The sequence below is a fragment of the Cucumis melo genome, chromosome 12 (assembly GCF_025177605.1).
Source record: "Cucumis melo cultivar AY chromosome 12, USDA_Cmelo_AY_1.0, whole genome shotgun sequence".
Taxonomy (NCBI): domain Eukaryota; kingdom Viridiplantae; phylum Streptophyta; class Magnoliopsida; order Cucurbitales; family Cucurbitaceae; genus Cucumis; species Cucumis melo.
The window spans coordinates 23,468,426-23,487,007 of record NC_066868.1 but is presented as its reverse complement, the minus strand read 5'-3'; the positions used below and the strand labels follow the sequence as shown (position 1 = coordinate 23,487,007).

The 18,582-nt window shown below is 27.6% G+C and overlaps 1 long non-coding RNA gene across 2 annotated transcripts; it reads left to right on the top strand.

The window, feature by feature from the left end:
- The first annotated feature begins 11,889 nt into the window (after nucleotides 1-11,889).
- Nucleotides 11,890-15,228, top strand: LOC127144500 (uncharacterized). 2 transcript variants are annotated; one of them, XR_007816231.1, is made up of 3 exons: nucleotides 11,890-12,276; nucleotides 12,353-12,416; nucleotides 14,730-15,228. It is a non-coding gene; the product is annotated as an uncharacterized LOC127144500 (long non-coding RNA). The 2 variants fall into 2 exon arrangements; XR_007816230.1 differs by having other exon boundaries at nucleotides 11,890-12,167; nucleotides 14,730-15,092.
- Nucleotides 15,229-18,582: the final 3,354 nt, after the last annotated feature.

Sequence of the window (18,582 nt, the reverse complement as noted above, 5' to 3'; positions counted from 1 at the left end):
TAATTTTCATAAATGTAACAAAATATCAAACTATTCACGGGATCCATGTAACAAAGTCATGAATTTAGTTATTTTTAAAATATTTCAAGTTTGTTCTTTCGTCTTTCTTTTCTTTCTCGTCTTTGCGATTTCTTTCTTTCCATGGTCATTCTTTTTTTCCTCTTCTTTTTTTACGTCGTTTAAATTTAGGACCCAAATTTAAACGACTGTGTACAAAAAATAGCAAAATCTAAAAGATTATGTGTAAAGAGTCTTGAAAAAAATCATTTAGATTGAAGTAGCCAAATGTAAACGATCGTGTAAAAAAAATAGATCATCGTATAGACAAATCTAATCGATCATGTACCAAAAGAATTGAAAGAATCATTTAACTAAATCTAAACGATCGTGTAAACTAATCTAAACGGTCGTGTAAAAAAATAAACGATAGTTTAGCAAAAGAATTAAAAAAATCGTTTAGTCAAATCTAAACAATCGGGCAACCAAATTTAAACGTTACCAAATTAAACGATCGTATAACAAAATTAAACGATAAAATTGAAAAAATAAATTGTAGTCATAACGATTGTGTACCAAACAATAGCCAAATCTAAATGATTGTGTACCAAATATATTACACGAGCATTGTTGACGGCATGGTTGGCGAGGTTTTTTTGGTATTTTTCACGATTGGACTTATGAACTTTTTCCGTTTTCGAAATTGTTTTATATAGTGTAAATATTTTTTCGTTTTGTTATATTTATATAAAGATCTCATTGATTAATGTACGTAGATAATAAAAAGAAAAACCCTATGTATGATTCTATTAAAAGGATGGGGATTAAAAGAATCAAATTGAAACATTAAGAACGAAATGCACTTATTCTTAAGAGCATAAAAAGGTAGAGATCACTGTAGTTTTTTACTTATAAAGATTTGGAAGAAAAGTTGATTGAAAATCAAACATAAACTCCCTTCGGTAACATCCTTAGCTCCCACTACATTAATATATGAGTTTAATATATAGTTTAGTTTTAATGTTGTATGTACGTTTTCTTTCTTTATAATATTTCTTTGAAAGTTTCAATTTCTTTTAAGTATTGTTTTCCTTTTCCATTTTTAAAAGGAGAATATATATTAATTTTAAAATCTTTTCAAAAGGTTGCTCTATAGCCAGCCTTTAATTTCTACTATATCAAAGAAAAGTAACAAAAATTTAATCGGTTAATTTTTTAAAATTTGTGAAAAAATCTTATAGCTTCTTCTACTTCATTTTACTAGGAGCTCAAATTTCTTTGAAGAGGAATTTTCTTTTCTAATCAAATGACCAAATTTTGGGTGTTATATTTATAACATTGTTAAAACATTTATTTATTTACTCCGACAATTAGAATTAAAGTGGAATTTGAACCACATGCTTCGTGATTATTGAAACATTTCGGATCTCATTTAAACTAAAACTCTTGTTAGCTTTTAACTCTATTACTAAAATTTTATTTCAACTTTGCATCCTAATTAATTAATGAAATTGGTTCACTAATCCTACTAATGCATGACAATAAATACTAAAATATTTTTTCTGACATTCTTAAGTGTTCGGAAAAGTTTACGTGTATCTTGTCTAATGATCTCATGGAATAATTATTTTTCGTTATCTTATAAAATTTCAGTATCATAAAAATTCATAAAACATATTTTAAATCTTAAGTAAAGGGGCGATTATATAAATTAAGTTCATTCGCTTGCAGCCATTAATCAAACCCATGCCTATTATTTAAGATTGATTAAGCCAATACATGATAGTTTAATTAATATTGAAATGAAATTAAAAATTCTCAAACCATCAATCAACTACCAACTTGCAAAAAGAAGAAAAAACAACAACAAAAACAAAAGAAAACAAACAAAAATATTGCACACTAAACATGCATATTAGTTGACGTTAAACTTAAAAAGTTTAAGATGTTTATATTTATTTAACCCTCATCTTTCTGACTCAGAAAAACAAAAATCCTCCAACTTTCATATTAAAAAACTAATTAAGTTCCCAAAGTTTAATAAATAAGTGGAGTTGTGTTCACTGATAAAATCAAATCATATAATCTTTAAGACGATAGGAATCTTATAAATGGTCGAAACTAAATTACCGCGTAGTGGGCTTATTCTTAGGTCATCCTGTTTCGATTGAATGATTAAGTTGAAAAAAAAATTGTACATTAAATGCTGAATCTTTTCAGAAGACAATAATATTTAAAATAAGTTTGAATTCTGTTCTATAATATTTATAAAGTACTTTAGAAAAAGTTTTGTTCAAAAGAAAAAAATATTAATTAAAAAAATCAATATCTCTCTCTCCATATGCCCAACACTATATAGGGAGAAGCAAAACCTTGAAGTCGTTACCTCTTCCCAAAACTCTCTCCCTTCTCAAATTACATTTCCAACTTCAATCTGCAAAGAAAAACTCCCATGGCCAGTCTGAGTTTCTGTTTTATGATTTTGCTCCTACTCTTTTCACCTTCAACAGTGAAAGCTCGTAATTTCCTTGGTCCAAAGAAATTCCAACATCATACAAAGTTACTAATCCCAACAATAATCCCCATCAACAGAATCACCAAACTCTTCGAAATTTGGGTCAAGCCAAGTTCAAACCAGATTAAAATAAACCAATCTCGAATCGCCACTGAAATATCTCGACTAGGGACCGAATACACCAAGAAATTTGGTTACAAACCAACCCGACTCAGTCCAGGCGGCCCCGACCCGTACCATCATTAGCAACAATCTGATTCGGGGGTGTTTTTTGGTAAGTTGAAGAAAGAACATCCCCTAGCCCCACAACACACTTCATTTGGAAATTGGTCATTTCCATTTTTAGATTCATTTGATTCAAGAGATACCCAAAATGGCAATGTGCAGCCATTGCCAAAGCATCAAGATTCAGAGAAACATTTGGATTAATTTTTAAAGCTGTTTCTTGTTTGGGTTAATAGAATGGGCGACATCATATCAAATGATCTCCAAGGAACGAGCTAAGAAGGTGATCCAAGCTTTGATTTCGATCCCCATCAGTCGAAGCTATTGGTAATTCAATATGACATAAGAATTCCAAGTTTTGATCATATATGTGTCAATGATCATGCTAAGTTGTGTTTACATTGACTTAATAATAAGTGAGTTTAATTGATATATATTATCTTTTTGTCTAAGACAAAAGTAAGAAGTTCGATCTCTCATATTTATAATTATGTGTAGTTGTTGATACTAAATAATAATAATAATAATCTACCATGTTTTGTGTCATATGTTACTTGAATGGTGTAGTCTTATAAAATGCACCTAATCACATACTCCCCTCTTCTTTATCATACAAATACAAATAATAATAATTAAAATTAACTTTTAAAAACCATATTGTTATGATAAAAATATTTCATCCGACGTTCGTTGTGTTCTCACATTTTCAAAATGTTCATTTTCGTCCATAGATTCATTTTGATTCACTCTCAATATCGATTCATTTGGACTTAATTTTAAAAGTAATTTTTTGGTCCCTTAAAAATGAAAATAAAGATATATAATTAAAATTATCACTTTTTCTCCTAGTATAAGAACTACGAATAAAAGACAAAAATAATATATAGACTAGATTCAACTCAAAGTACATAATAATTGAAAATATAGACAAATAGTATTAAATTTAAATATTGATTATATTTGTAAACCATTATTTATGGTTGGTATGTAGTTTGATTGAAAAGGTGCGGTAATTAGAGAAAGAATCCAATACAATGAGTGGAGAATTAAAGAGAATGAAAATAAAAAGAAGGAAGAAGACAAGCCAATCTAATGCATAGAAAGAATTTGAAGTTGGGAGATGATAAGATAAAGAGCACTAGAAAGGTTAATTAAGAAAGAAATTAATGGTTGTTTTGATATTAAATTTTGTAATTTGGAAAGTGGGAATTAATGGGTTTTAATTACACGAATCGCCTCAATTATGATCTACTTAGATTGATTAACAGATTATTATTATTATTGGGAGGAGAGGGTTCGAGATTTTGTATATCCAACTATAATTGACCCACATACATATATATATTTGTATATATACAATCCCACCAACATTATCCCTTCCTTTTGGCTTTATTGCCTACCCTTTTCCATTTTCTTTATCATTATTATTGTTTATAAAAAATAGTAGTCATAAATAACTTTCATAAAACTAATAATTTAGTTTTTGAATTTTGAGTTACAAATTGTTTAGATTTAGGAAGGTATTTTTTTATAAATAAATTGATCAACTAATTTAAAAAGGTTCAATATTTTTATAAAATAACTTTATAAAACAATAAAGTTTGACTATTACTTTTGATGTTAAAAATAAATTGTCAAGCTAATATTCGTGTGAGTATTTCTTACATTTAGGAGAGCCTATGTAAAGTTTGTACGGGAAATGATCATTACAACAAGTGAGAGATTCTTGAACTTAGGGGAGAGTTTAAATTATATTCTCCCTAGTGGATGTGTTTTAACCTAAAGAGTTGAAAAATAGGGATTCATGAACTTCGCTTAATTGATTAACCAAAAGAGTTTGTGGATCTCACCATTAGAAAATATCACTTTCATATCTTTAAACTTCGTAATATTGTAGAACCCCATAAGCTCATAATTCTCTTTAAACTAATTCATAACTTCTTAGTACTCAAACCTCTTCAAGGAAAAGTTATTTTACCTGAGTCAGTACAAAACAAAGTTTCTTTTCATTATTAGGTGTACTACTCCTTAGACGTAGGTAAGATTGCACCAAATTTAGTTACCAATCTCCGTGTCTCTTTATCTCTATTTACTTATGAATACTTATTGTTCATCTTATAACATTGTATATGATTTTTAGGTTCTTTTTGTACGATCCTTTTCAAGAGCTAGCCCAACTAAAATACCATCTAGAGTTTAAATTTGGTATGAAATTTGACTTTCAAATGACATAAGATGTGTGTGAAACTACCGTTTTGTTCTTCACAATAAAATATATTTTACGCATATTTAATATCATCAAAAAACCAAATTTCAACCAAATTCAAATTCAAAACCAAATTTGGATTAGTCCTATCAAAGGAGCCATCCATTAGAAAAAGAAGATGACTTGTGTCCTTGTGTAATACATTAATTGATTTTGAATAGTTATTTTTTACAACAGACAAATATATAGGATTGGCGAAAGATTAATTTAAAAAAAGAAAAGAAAAGAATAGATTTATGCACCATTCTATGTGTGTGTATGTATGTATATATATATAACCACCAGTCGGCCATCCACTTTAATTCGAGGGGGTGAAAACCGCCCAATCTTAAATATTTAAAAGTTGTAAAAAAAGAAGTATAGAATATATAATGATGATTCAGTTATTTTTACATTATCTAAGTACGGCTAGTGAGATGCAATTAATAAATTATTAAAGTCAATTCGTCCAACTAATTTTAATCGAAATGCAATTATTATTGTTTCACTTTTTAGAATGATGTTGTTAATCTTGACATGTAGACGAAAATTTAATACCATAATCTTAAAAGCATATTTGTGCATTCAACTAAATTATTTATCATAACGTACAGTATGTGGTAAGTTTTTTAGTAACTTTTTTAATTGAAATAATATTTTGATGTGGTTGTATCAATCTCTATGCTCCCTCCGACCATGAAGTTAGGAAAAAATTTTAAATTTATAAGCTTAGATTTTGAGATTTTGTATCAATTTAAACCTTAAACTAATAATCATATCAACGTGATTTTTATCAATTTAAACCTTAAACTAATTATTGTATCAATTTAAATTCTAAATTTTGTGAATTGTATCAATTAAACCACAAATTAATAATTGTATCAATTTAAACCTTAAACTTTTACAAGTGTATCAATTTTGACTCTAAATTTATATAAATGTATTAATTAAAACCATTCATTATGTTCTACTCGAACACCCTTGTGAAAGTCGTTGGTTTAAATGGATATATTTATGAAAGTTTAAATTTAAAAATTAACACATCTATTAGTTTATGATTTAAATTAATACAAACTCCAAAGTTCAGGGTTTAAAAGAGAAAAGTTCTCTACGTGATAACTTTTGATTTATCTTAAACGACAAGCCATAAGGATGATTACGTTGTAGGGACTTTTTATATATTTTTCATTTAATTTATTTTACGCATGTGACGACAATGAAATACATAAATTAGATACACATCATGACACTATTCACATAAACAAAACAAAACAAACTTTTTCTTGTGTGTTGGTATGGTTGATATTAAATATTATTTTAGAAAAGGGAAAATAACAAATGGTTTAGCCTAAAATATTTGGAAAATGGGTTTGAAAAAGGTGGTGGCCATCAATAGCAATGGAGGAAAAAGCTATGAATCTTAAGGTTATCATATCATCACCTTCTAAACCACTATCTGCAAAATTAACCTTTTTTTTTTTTTATGTTTACTTTTTTCTTTTTGCTTTTAATTTTTTAAATATTTTCAAAACATTATTTATTTATTTATTTATTTATTTTGTCGTTCAAACTTCTTGGGTGGTCATGTGAATCTGTTAATGAGATTGTTTGGTCTTTAGATGATGTCCATTGAGGAAAGTAGGTAATTTATATGTTCTACTCAATGTTGTTTACATCAAAATTAATATAATACATAATGTGGTAAAATATAAAATTAATAGACACGTGCGATCCCATTATTGCATTCTTAATCTAATTTGTTCTCTCAGAAAATTATGACAAATTACAAAAACTACTTCTCATCTCATCGTTCTTATAATTATGCTATTAAACTTTTAATATTTATATCATTTTATTAGTTTGAAATGGGGATTTAATTTTTGAATTTGGAGTTTGAAGGCTTAATTATTAATTTTGATAATTGTAATTAACTACCACCGGCATTAAGTATGATTTTTGCTATTTGTCCATAAAATGGTGTCTAAGCTTTTTGTTTGAAGTTGAGAGAAACGACGAACTTCTTTTATAACATCGCTTTAAGTATCATCTGACGTTGAAGAAACGCATACACAAATTTATATATATATATATATATATATATATATATATATATATATATATATATATATATATATATATATGATAAGATACGACGATACATCAATTTCTAAAAATTTAAGACATTGATATGTTTGAAGATGTATATATGTTTTTTCTTTAAAACAAATATAGGATAGAAGTGAATTTAACATAAAGATAATAAATGTAGTTCACTAAATATCGAAAAATAATAAAATGCCACATTAATTACAATGATACGAAATACAATACAAGAAAACAACGTAAAAATTATTGAAGCACAAATCAATACGATGTGCAATAGAAAAGGGACACAAATTGATTAGAAAAAAGTATGAATTAGATATAAACGAAGAACTTCTCTATTAAATTATTAATGATATTCAAGAGGGTTATATTTTACAAGAACTTAATTTGTGGAGACTCAAATACGATAATGAAGATTAAATGATTCTAAGATTTGGTCTTTTATTTATTTATTTCTTTTAAATTTGGATGAGAGATTGAACATTTTAAATGTATTTATATAGTTTTGAGTTGGTAAATACTAGATAAGTTGCTTATCTTTGTCATCTAAAAAAATTAACAAAAAAATATACTAAATCACGTATTAAATACATATATAAAAGTATCAGCATCGAATACGTATTAAATACATCATCCATGTATTAAACTTGTTAATTTTATCACAAATTTTGCAAATGTTTTGTGTCTTGGTTAAGTTGAGATTTTAGATTATTTTGCTCCTATTTTTATTTGTTTATATAAAAGAATAGAGAACCTTTCGTTGAGCATGTGTATTAGAATGCAAATATAACTTTGATTTGAAGGAAAGTCTCACACATAAGTTTGAGAAAAGTATTAGGTAAAATGGATATTATAGCAAAGTTCAAATTTCACATGGTAACATACATTTTAAATTTTGAATAACTACATTATAATAAAGTTTAAATTTTAAAAATAATAATTATCCAGAAAAATATTTGATAGACCTAATAACAACCTATCGTTGATAGGCTCATTTTGTAGAAATATATCATTGATATCATATTATCATCATCAATATTTTTCTGTTACAAATAGGATTTTATCAAAGAAATATATCAGTTTAAAAGTGATAGCAAACTATTGATATACCTCTATCATCAATATTTTTGTATCACAGATCTATTAGTGATAGTACATTACCAATGATATACTTTTATAACTGATAAAATTTCATCAACGATAGAAGCATATCATTGAAAATATATTAGTGTGGTTCATGATTTTTTTTTTTTCTATGAATGATAAAAATTGATTAATAATGGTTCCAACCTATAAGTGATACACTTTTATCATTAATAAACTTCTATTGACGATGAAAATACACACATCCCTGAAAACATATATGTTTCACAATTTTTTTTTTAGCTTTGAATAATTCATAGAAATTGATTGTTAATGCTTATATCAGTGATGAACTTTTATAATCGATAAACTTCCATCAATGATAGAACCATGTCATAAAAGATATATTTAAAGTGATTGTCTTTTTTGTCTTGTTTATTAGAGTCTGTCGATAATAGGTTTCTATCATCGATAGACTTAAAGAAAATTGAATTTATTTTCATAAAAAAATATGAAAATGCATAGTTTTAGTGGTTTTTTTTAAGGTGTTTGATTAGTATTGTCTATCGATAATAGGTTTCTATCAATGACAGAGTAGAAGAAAGTTGAATATATTCTTATGAAAAGTGAGAAAATTTATAGTTTTTTTTTTCGCTATTTGTTTATAGTTTATTGATCATGAGTTTCGATTAGTGATAGACTTAAAAAAAGTTGATTTTTTTTTTCGTAAACAGTAAGAAACTATATAGTTTCAATTATATTTTTAATTATTGTGTATTTGAGAGTCCTTCAATGGTAGGTTTCTATCATTGATAGACTTGGAGAAAGTTGAAATTTCATATGAAAAGAAAAAATAATATGTATATCATTGTTGTTATTTCAGTGTACTTGTTAATAAGTGTCTACCAATGCTATGTTTCTAACATCGATAACTAGACTTGAAAAATAAATTGATTTTGTTTTCATGAAAAATAAGTAAGGTATAGTTTCATTATTTATTTTGTGTGGATTAGAGTTTATTGATGTTAAGTTTTTATCACTGAATTATTATAGATTTAAAAGAAAAGTTAAATTTATTTGTCAAGAAGAGTCCTATTGGTGATGTTTTTGTTTTTCCCATAAAAACAATTCTATTGTTGGTAATGTTTCATGTAATTGGTTGTAGAAATATTTATATGAACAAACAATAGAATTTGGCACCAATGAATTCATTTTAACGATAAATCAAAGAAAAATGTAGAACAAAAATTTGAATAAAAATCAATGGAACTTCACTAATTAGAAGGTTCTGGCTTAAGTCTAAACTCACACATTCTTACATGAAGATATTCCACTTGGAATTCTACCTATTAATTTGATTACATTAAATCTAAACTCATAAGTTGATTATACATGCTCGATTGTTGTTGCTTTAGTTAAAAATTCCATTAATCCTATTAATTAAGCTTTAAAAATTCTCTAGTATGGAACCTAAAAAGCTCATTTATCGAGAAACTCAAACTCTCCATTTCATCCTTTCTTACAAATTTCATAAGCAAAGGAAGAGAGAAAGTTTGTATTAAGTCAAAAAGTACAAAAAGAGAATGTAATGTAAATGTCGTCCAGGAAGATAAGAATTGAGCCTTAGAACTTAGAAGTATGAACAAACAATTGTAGAAGCCCGTTTGACTAAAAATTGGAAAGCCCAATTGTAGAATAACGTCTTGGATACATAGTTGCTTCATATAGTATTGTTATTATTATTATTATATAATTTTTTTAGAACAACTCGATACTAGTAGATGATATCATAACATTTCCTTTGTAACCCTGCCTCTAGACGTATCTTATCATAACACTTTCTTTGTAATCATTCCCCCAAACGGTCTCTTAATTTTCAAGTAATATTAGTTGAGATGAATTCATGTTGACATTATTTATAGAAATATTAATTGTCGATAATAATTCCATATTGACATCAATGATAATCCATTAATTTTAGATTTAAATCAAATCTAACAAATTCTCGATATCCATTAACAAAAACAATGTTATCTTCCATTTATTCTTTTTTAATATCGAAAACAACACAATTTAAGAACATTAGATACAACCGTAACCGTGGTGATAAATAAAACTCAATTAAGATTATAGTATTTGACCCAATTAAGTTATCCATTTTGTAACCATAAAGTATTAAATTTAATTCACAGGTCGGCAATATTAGATTAGATCTTATCCAACTAAATCATAGTAAAAAAAGGAAAGTTATTAAATTATGATAATTAAACTAACTGAATCCACTTAAGCTTTATTGACTAACTTTGGCTCATTATCCTTCATCATTATCATTGAGCCATTCTAGAAATATGACTTAATAAGTTATTGGATATATGTTAAGATCGATTATAAAATTCAGTATTTGATAAATATGATTAGGTAAATGCTACTAAAGTATTATATTAGAGATAAAAGAGGAATAAACTAAGGGGTTGAGCAGTAAAAGTCGACGTTAACAGCTGAACTTAATAATAAACATTATTTAAGTTTCTACATTTATTGAATAATTGTTTTTTATATTTATTGATTACCTTTATCGATTAACTTTCTATTTTCATCTTACAAAATACTATCATTTTTAAAAAAAATTATAATATAACAAAATCTGTTAGAATTTATGAATGAGAGGCCATATCGTAATGTTAGTCATATTTGTAATTTTTTTAGTACGAATATATACTTAATTTTAGGGAGCAGAAAGTAATTTGAAGTAAGTTTTTCTTTTTATCTTTTACCAAAATCTTTATCGGTATGAAATGAGATATTTTCATTCAAATATTTTATATTGAAGTTTTTGATCATTTCAACTCAGAGAGTACTCTAACATTCCTCTCATTTTCTTTCAAGCTCTATCTATATGTAGAGTTTTATTTCTTCTTTTATCTTTTTCCATTTATGTTTGTGTTATGTTATGATTTTTCTATTGTTTTATATTTGTATGACTTTATTTTATAATAAACAATTTACCATCATTTTATACGTAAATATTTAACGTCCTTTAATTTTTTAATTAATAATTGATATTAAGTTTGTCATTATTTTACAATATTTTTAAAATTGTAATCAAATACGGTAGAAAAATTTAAACCAAGATCTTTTGTCCACAGATACAAAGAAGTGCTATTTGAGCTAAATTTCATTCTCGCATTAAGGTTTACACCTAATATTTTACAATATTGTCTTACTTAATGTAGAAAATGATGTTTAAAGTTGTTAAATATAGTCAATCTAGTAAAAATAAAGCTTTCATTAACTTATAATTATAACAATTTTCACCAATTTTTATAAAGTCGTTTTTCAAAATTTTCATTGATATCGATCTTTTGATCCTTGATTGGTATTCAAAGACTAATTGTACATTATAATGAAAACCCATATAGACTAAAATGATAATTTAACTAAAATATTTGTTTTTAATACAAATGTACAAAGAATTTAAACTAAAAACCATTTTGTTACGAAGATACCAAGTCATTAAGCTATGCTTTTAGTCATCTTTCTTTCTTCTTTTTTTTTCTCTAATTTAGTTTAACAATCATGAAATTATGATATCATAAACTAAAGGATCTGAAATACGGGACAAGAAGAGGCGAGTGTTAAAAAAAGCTCGCCCTATTCGAGGTGAAAGAACACTGCCCTACGCCGGTCAAATGCATGCGCCTGCTCCCAGCTGCCATCCGACTGCCATGCCACAATGGTAAAAGCACTCTCCCTCTTGTCAAATCGTTGGGAAAACTCACCCCTTTCTCTTTAGATCTGCCTTTTGATCCACCGCAACATCCACCTTCTCCACACCAAAAACTCTCCTATCCCTACTGTTTTTCTCACATCCCCCTCCCCTCTTCACCAAATTCTTTCATCACTTTTTTTTACTACAATTTGTTTTCATGTTCACCACTTGTGTTCCTTCACCTTATTTCTCTGCATGTCCTGCCTCACGGTTGTTTTTGGTAAAAGGTTTTAATTTTTTCCGCATTCTCCGATCACTCCATTCTTTAACTTTCTCACTGCCTTCCTTCTCCATCCTAATCTTAACAAAGAAAAAAAAAAAACTAACAAATCTTAGGTTTGTATCGTTCATATTTTCTCAAACAATATAATTATACATTTATCTGTGTTCTCACATTATATTATTTTTGTAGATTTTGTTGCTGTTCGAGAGAAAAAAAGCAAAGGAGGGGATATATATTGAATATCTGAAGAGAGGTATATATATATTTTTTGTTATTAAATAATAAAGAACAAGATTTTATCATCTAAATATATACGTAATCTTTTTTAGTTTTGAAACTAATAATTAGATGAGATCTTGTGGCTTCGAGGGAGGAGTAATATCGTTATTGAATTTATAAGTTTGGTTTTCTATTTTTATCGGATAGATTTGTATATTATGTTTTCTAATATTTGTTAAGATTTGTAGGTTTGGTCTATTAAGATCTGTAAATTAGGAAAGTAATATTAGAACTTCTATTTTGGAACTAATGTTTATGTTTTCTAAGATTTGTGAATTTGTAAGTATTGATTATATGGGATAATTTACCAAAATAATGTCTTTTTTGCAAACTTATTACGAAAATAATGTCATTTTAAAATTTATTACGAAAATGGATTGGATTTTGGAAGAGAGATAAAGGTCGAACGTTGAACGCTCGAACTTTATCTTAAAAAAAAAAATCAAAGAGGGCGAGAACTCGACCTGCATCAGATGCATGCCTCTATTTTATTCTCCAATATCACAGATCACAGAGGGACAGACGCATGCATAGGTCGTTTCATGCAAGCTTTCCCGTGAAGATCAGAGGGCGAGTCAGACTTGCCCTCCTTCCTTCAAATCTTCTTCTCCATTCTTCTTCTCGGTCAGAACCTCTCGGCAATCTTCTTCTCCTTCCTTTAAATCTTCTTCTCCCATTCATTCTCTCAGCACTCTTCTCCGTTTCGATCCTTCTTTCCATCTTTCACAAAAACTCTCCTCTTCAAATGACCTATTCATTCTCCATTTTTACACTAAGGATATAAAATTTATTTGTACTTGTTAAATTCATTCTATCTAATTTATTTATATAAATTTTCACTATATTATTATTATTGTATTATATTATCGGTTTTTGTGGTTATTGGAAAAGATTTCGTTGTTTTAGAAAAAAATAACTAATCAAATATATTTTCTTATTATCAAATTTATATAATATATATATAAGAAATAATTTATCATATTTTCATTTTATATGATGTTTTTGTGTAGTATCTTTGTAGTAGATTGATAAAAAAAAAAAAAAAAAAAACAATTGGAAGAAAATGGAACTGTCCTTCAAATTTAATTTGCAAGTTTTTTAAATTATCATAAGCAATTGTATTATGATACGTATATTATGCTTATGTTTAATTTATATTATTAGCATTTTATTAGCCTTAAGTATGATCAATAAATTGGTTTAATAAAAACAATCAAACAAATGACTTGTCTTCACATATATGGTCAAGTTTGTTTGGTCCATAGGTACTATATCAGCACAGATACTCTTACTGCTTGTTGTTTATCGTATCATAATCACCTTATAGATATTTAAATATTATGTTCGATATTTTTTTGACTTTTTTTATATTTTATTTTATTTTATTTTGGTTGTTAAACATTTACAAAATATTAATTTTTGTCTATATTTGTCCAATTTTACAAAATTTTATATATTTAAGATTTAATTATGTAAAAAATTTTATGATTGTTTTTAAAATATAATTTAGTTAGAAAATATACGAAGGGTAAATTACAATGTTCTTTTTTAAATAAAAGTAGTAAAAAAAACTATTTATATACATACAAAACAAATTTTGTTATTCAAATATTTTGCTAATTTCTCAAATATTTGACAAATTTCAAATTATAATTGTTTTAAACTTATCATCTTTACGTTCTTAAGTTTTAAATTATAGATTTAAATTTTAAAAAATTAGGATCTTTTGTATTTTCATTATCTAATTTATGTTTTTTATTTCATATCTTTATCTTTTAAGTACTAAATAATAATATTTATCTATTGTCTCATGTTTTATTTTTAAATTTTTTTTCTGCAAGTTTTATCAAACATTTATATTTGCAGATATTGTTTTTTCTTCTAATTTTTGCAAACTTATATATCAATTAAAAAATATTTATATTTTTTAATTGTTTGTTTTAACTAAACGTGTAAATTGGTTGTTCAAATTGGTTGGATTGACAACCCGAATAACCTGAATTAATTTCCTAATTCAATTCAACCAGGTTGGGTTGTTGGATTGTTTTTAATCATTAAGTAAAATTTTTGTAATTTATGTTATTTTAGATTTTTTAATGATTTAGAATTTATTTTAGTATTTTTTTATAATTATTAATTATGTAAAAAAACGATGTGTACCGCAACCTAGACGTCGATGATTTTTAGTTGGTTGTCGTTGACTCTAAACTCTTTATGGTTGTATTTTCTTCTAATTCTCTTGTTGTTGCTCATCTGGTTGTTCACGTATCACTGTGTCGTTTTTTAGTACAAATATTCATTATGTTCTCCATGATCGCGTTCGTGACCAATATGTATGAAGCTGATGGATCGCTCCCGAAATCATAGTATAGTTGTCCAAAGTTTGATGATGATGAACCTTCCTTTGAATCGTAATATCCTATTCCAAAGTCTGATGATTGTTTGATTCTTGAATCATAATGTCATTCCAAATGTCGGTATCATATTAATGTTTGTTTTGCATCTGTGTCACGAAAGACACTTCTTCCACGTGTTGGTTAACTTCTTCTAATTGTTCAAGCTCTTGCACTTGAGCACGTCTCTTTTAGCCTGAAGTAGTTACAATAGAGACATCATATATATATTGAATGTTCTCTATGTACTGCTCGTTATCGTTGTGTGTATATATATATATATATATTTAGGACTTGTTATGGATCATCTACAACATCCTAAAATCTACTATTGTTCGATATCTATGAAATATTAAAATAAATTGGAAAGCATTGAAAATTTTGTATTAAAAATTGTTATACAATATTTAAATGTGTACTAGAGAACCCACAGTAGCTCCCGATCGGGTGATATAGAGGTTGGTAATGTTTTTATACGAATGGATGTATTCTTAAGTTACATCCATATTAAATTGTCCAATTGGAAATCTTGTATCAGTAAACCTTCTGTAATTTAGTCTATCGCCTCACTAAATGAGCAACTATCTGACCAATCAGTAGTTCTCAAGTTAATGTAGTGCAACAGTGGTTTTGTATTACAACCATGTAGAACATCTTGTTGAAGATCAAACTGTCTAAATGTTTTGTCATAATGATACCACTCACCAATGTAGAAACATGTGAGGACTAATCATTTGCCATATGTTTTGACCGTTCGTATTGAAATGTGGAAAACTATCTGTGACAGCTTTGTACAACTCCTAGATAATCTAAAATACAACACATTGTATGAAACAAATAATACGGAACTTAAAATTCAAGTTCGATCAAATTGAAGAATATTAAACATGTACCTATATTAAGAGACTACATGTGTAGACGACCCAGTCACACAAGATTGATTTCTCAATCTGTATTGTTCAACTAATATTTTAAATTTTAAATGTAATACGTATAAAAATTTATAGTTAATCTAAATTAAATTTAAATAGCATACCTTAAATCATAAGCTCGATCGCGTAATTGATGGGCATTGATATGTAGGAATTGTGGAGCCACTATTGAGAATCGTTCTCAAGTTCATATTTGTAACAGTATTAGTGCTCTAGAAATTTCATGGATATCTTGTTTGGATTTCTTGCATAACTGTCTATACAGTCATGCCAAACAAGCTCCATTTCAAGAATATCTCATGTGATACAGATTAGCTAAGAATGGTATGAACATTAAATACACATAACGAGTTGATTTTTTTGCGAATATACTTCTACCCATCAATTGTAGAACATATATTTGTGCATATCTTGTTATAGTTTTCTCGTCGGCATCGTCAACTAATCTATAAAACTCTACCCTAACCATGTTAAACTCAATCTTGAATACCTAATTTGTTCAAGAGGTAGGGTCATACCGAGTAACACTTGGTAAACATGCAACCAATGATCATGGCTCTGACCAGTAACAAGCTCGCTATCAATAAGTAATCTAATCCAAACTTTCACATCTTGCGTCGTAACTGTGCACTCTCCAATCGATATGTGAAATGTATGCGACTCTAGTCTTCATCTCTCAATAAGTGCAGTGATAAGATGTCTGTCTAACCGGACAAACCTTAATCTGGCAATCCTATAAAACTTCGAACCATATAGCAGTCGAAGTATGTTGCAGTATAGTGGGAGAATACGACATACAACTGTCTCACGTTGTCTACATTTTATTTCGAGCGTATTTCAATTATCTCATATGGTTTTTGATAGATAAATATTCTAATTATATAAAATGTTCGGAGCAATTGGTCCTGAGTTTAATGTCATTGTCTACGTAAAAATAATTTATTTATAACATAGAGAACAGAAGAAAGAAAAAATAAAAATCAATTTTAATTAAATATAAATTATTTACAATATACTGTAACAAACATTCTAATGTTTCAACATTTACAACAAAAAAATCTTGACCACACAAAAATCTATAATTATCAGGTGTCTATCTCCTTAACAAAGTACACTTTCGTCGGTTGTGACCAAGTTGACCAAAGAATGAACATCGTTGTTAAGCACTTTGTTCTGTCTAATTTATCTCGTTGTAATAATGCGAACTCTTTGATCTGCATGGTTTTGTCAACTACGATGGATCTAGATGTAAGACAGACATATTTATAGGTGTGATCCAGTAATCTTCAGCGGTACAGGTTGAAACTGAGGAGCATAACATGTAGTGTAAGTTTATAATTTATAATAGTTTTCAATAAAATCTTTGTAGTTTATGTTATATCGTAAACAAACCGTCATAAAATGTGAGCATGGAATATTGAAAGCTTGCCAATTGTTATACGAATAGTATCGCTTTAATGCATTTAGCCTTAATATTTGGATATGTTCTCCTATTGAATTTAGGTCGTGACATCCAGTTTTCACATGAAATACGTATTCAGATCAATTGTCTAATTGTGTTTAATGTTTATTGGATCTTGTAGCCAATTTTAATATTTTTTCAAGTGCGTACTTGAAAGTTTATGTACATAGTATAACATGCACACCATAAAATCTATTAATACCTGTCAAGTTGAAAAATTCCTACTCGATATATTTATCTCGATGTTCCAATGCAACTATTATTTTTTTCTCTCTTTTTAAAAATAATTTACACATTTGAAGAATATAATTTGATCCAGAGCATTTATCAGCAACATTCAAACTCTTTTTAGGACTCTGTTCATGCACTTCGATAGATTCGTCATCATCCACTTGTACCAAAATCCTCCGTTATGTGTTTGAGTCTACTTCTCTATAGGATTGTCATTATAAAAAAAAAAACTCATGCAATTGTTTATTCTTATTAGATCATGAATTACTTTATCAAACTTTCGGATTTGGAATTGACACCCAACACGGTAAGCGTAATTCTTCAATGGTGTGAGTTTATCTCTCACAAAAAATTGTTGACATGGCATAAAGAGAATCTATAATGACAATTCAATCCTCTCCATCAATTCTCTGGATTGTTTGCCACTGATATAATGTCAGCATATCGATCAAAAACCAAATATACCTCATCGTGGCCACAATTTGTTTTAGATGTCGTAAAAACCATCCTCATGAATCTGTAGGCTCCTCTTCCACAATGACAAATTTTAATGGTAGAAGATGGTCATTCAAATCAACAGATGTAATAACTAATAACTTTCCTCGATACTTGCCATACATGTGAGTGACATCAATCTGAATAAGTGGCCTACATCTACGAAATGAGAGAAGAAATAATAGCTGCATTGGAATGTTGAGATAAATACATCGGGTGTGAATTTTTTAACTTGATAATTGTTAATAGATTTTATGGTGTGCATGTTATACTAAGTGCGTCAAATCTTAGGAAAACATTTGAAAAAAATATTGAAATGGGTTGTAAGATCCAGTAAACATGAAATTTAATCATAAGATCGATCTGAAAGCGTATTTTATGTGAAAATTGGACCTCATGGCTTAAATTTTAAAAAAGGAAATATCCAAATATTAAGGCTAAGTGCGTCAAAGCGATATTGTTCATGTAACAAGTGGCAAGCCTTTGATATTTCATGTTCACATTTTATGGCGATTTGTTTACAGTTTAACATGAACTACGAAGACTACTGAAAAATATTATAAAATATAAACTTACGTTGCATGCTACGCTCTTCAGTATCAGCCTGTACCACATGAATATTACTGA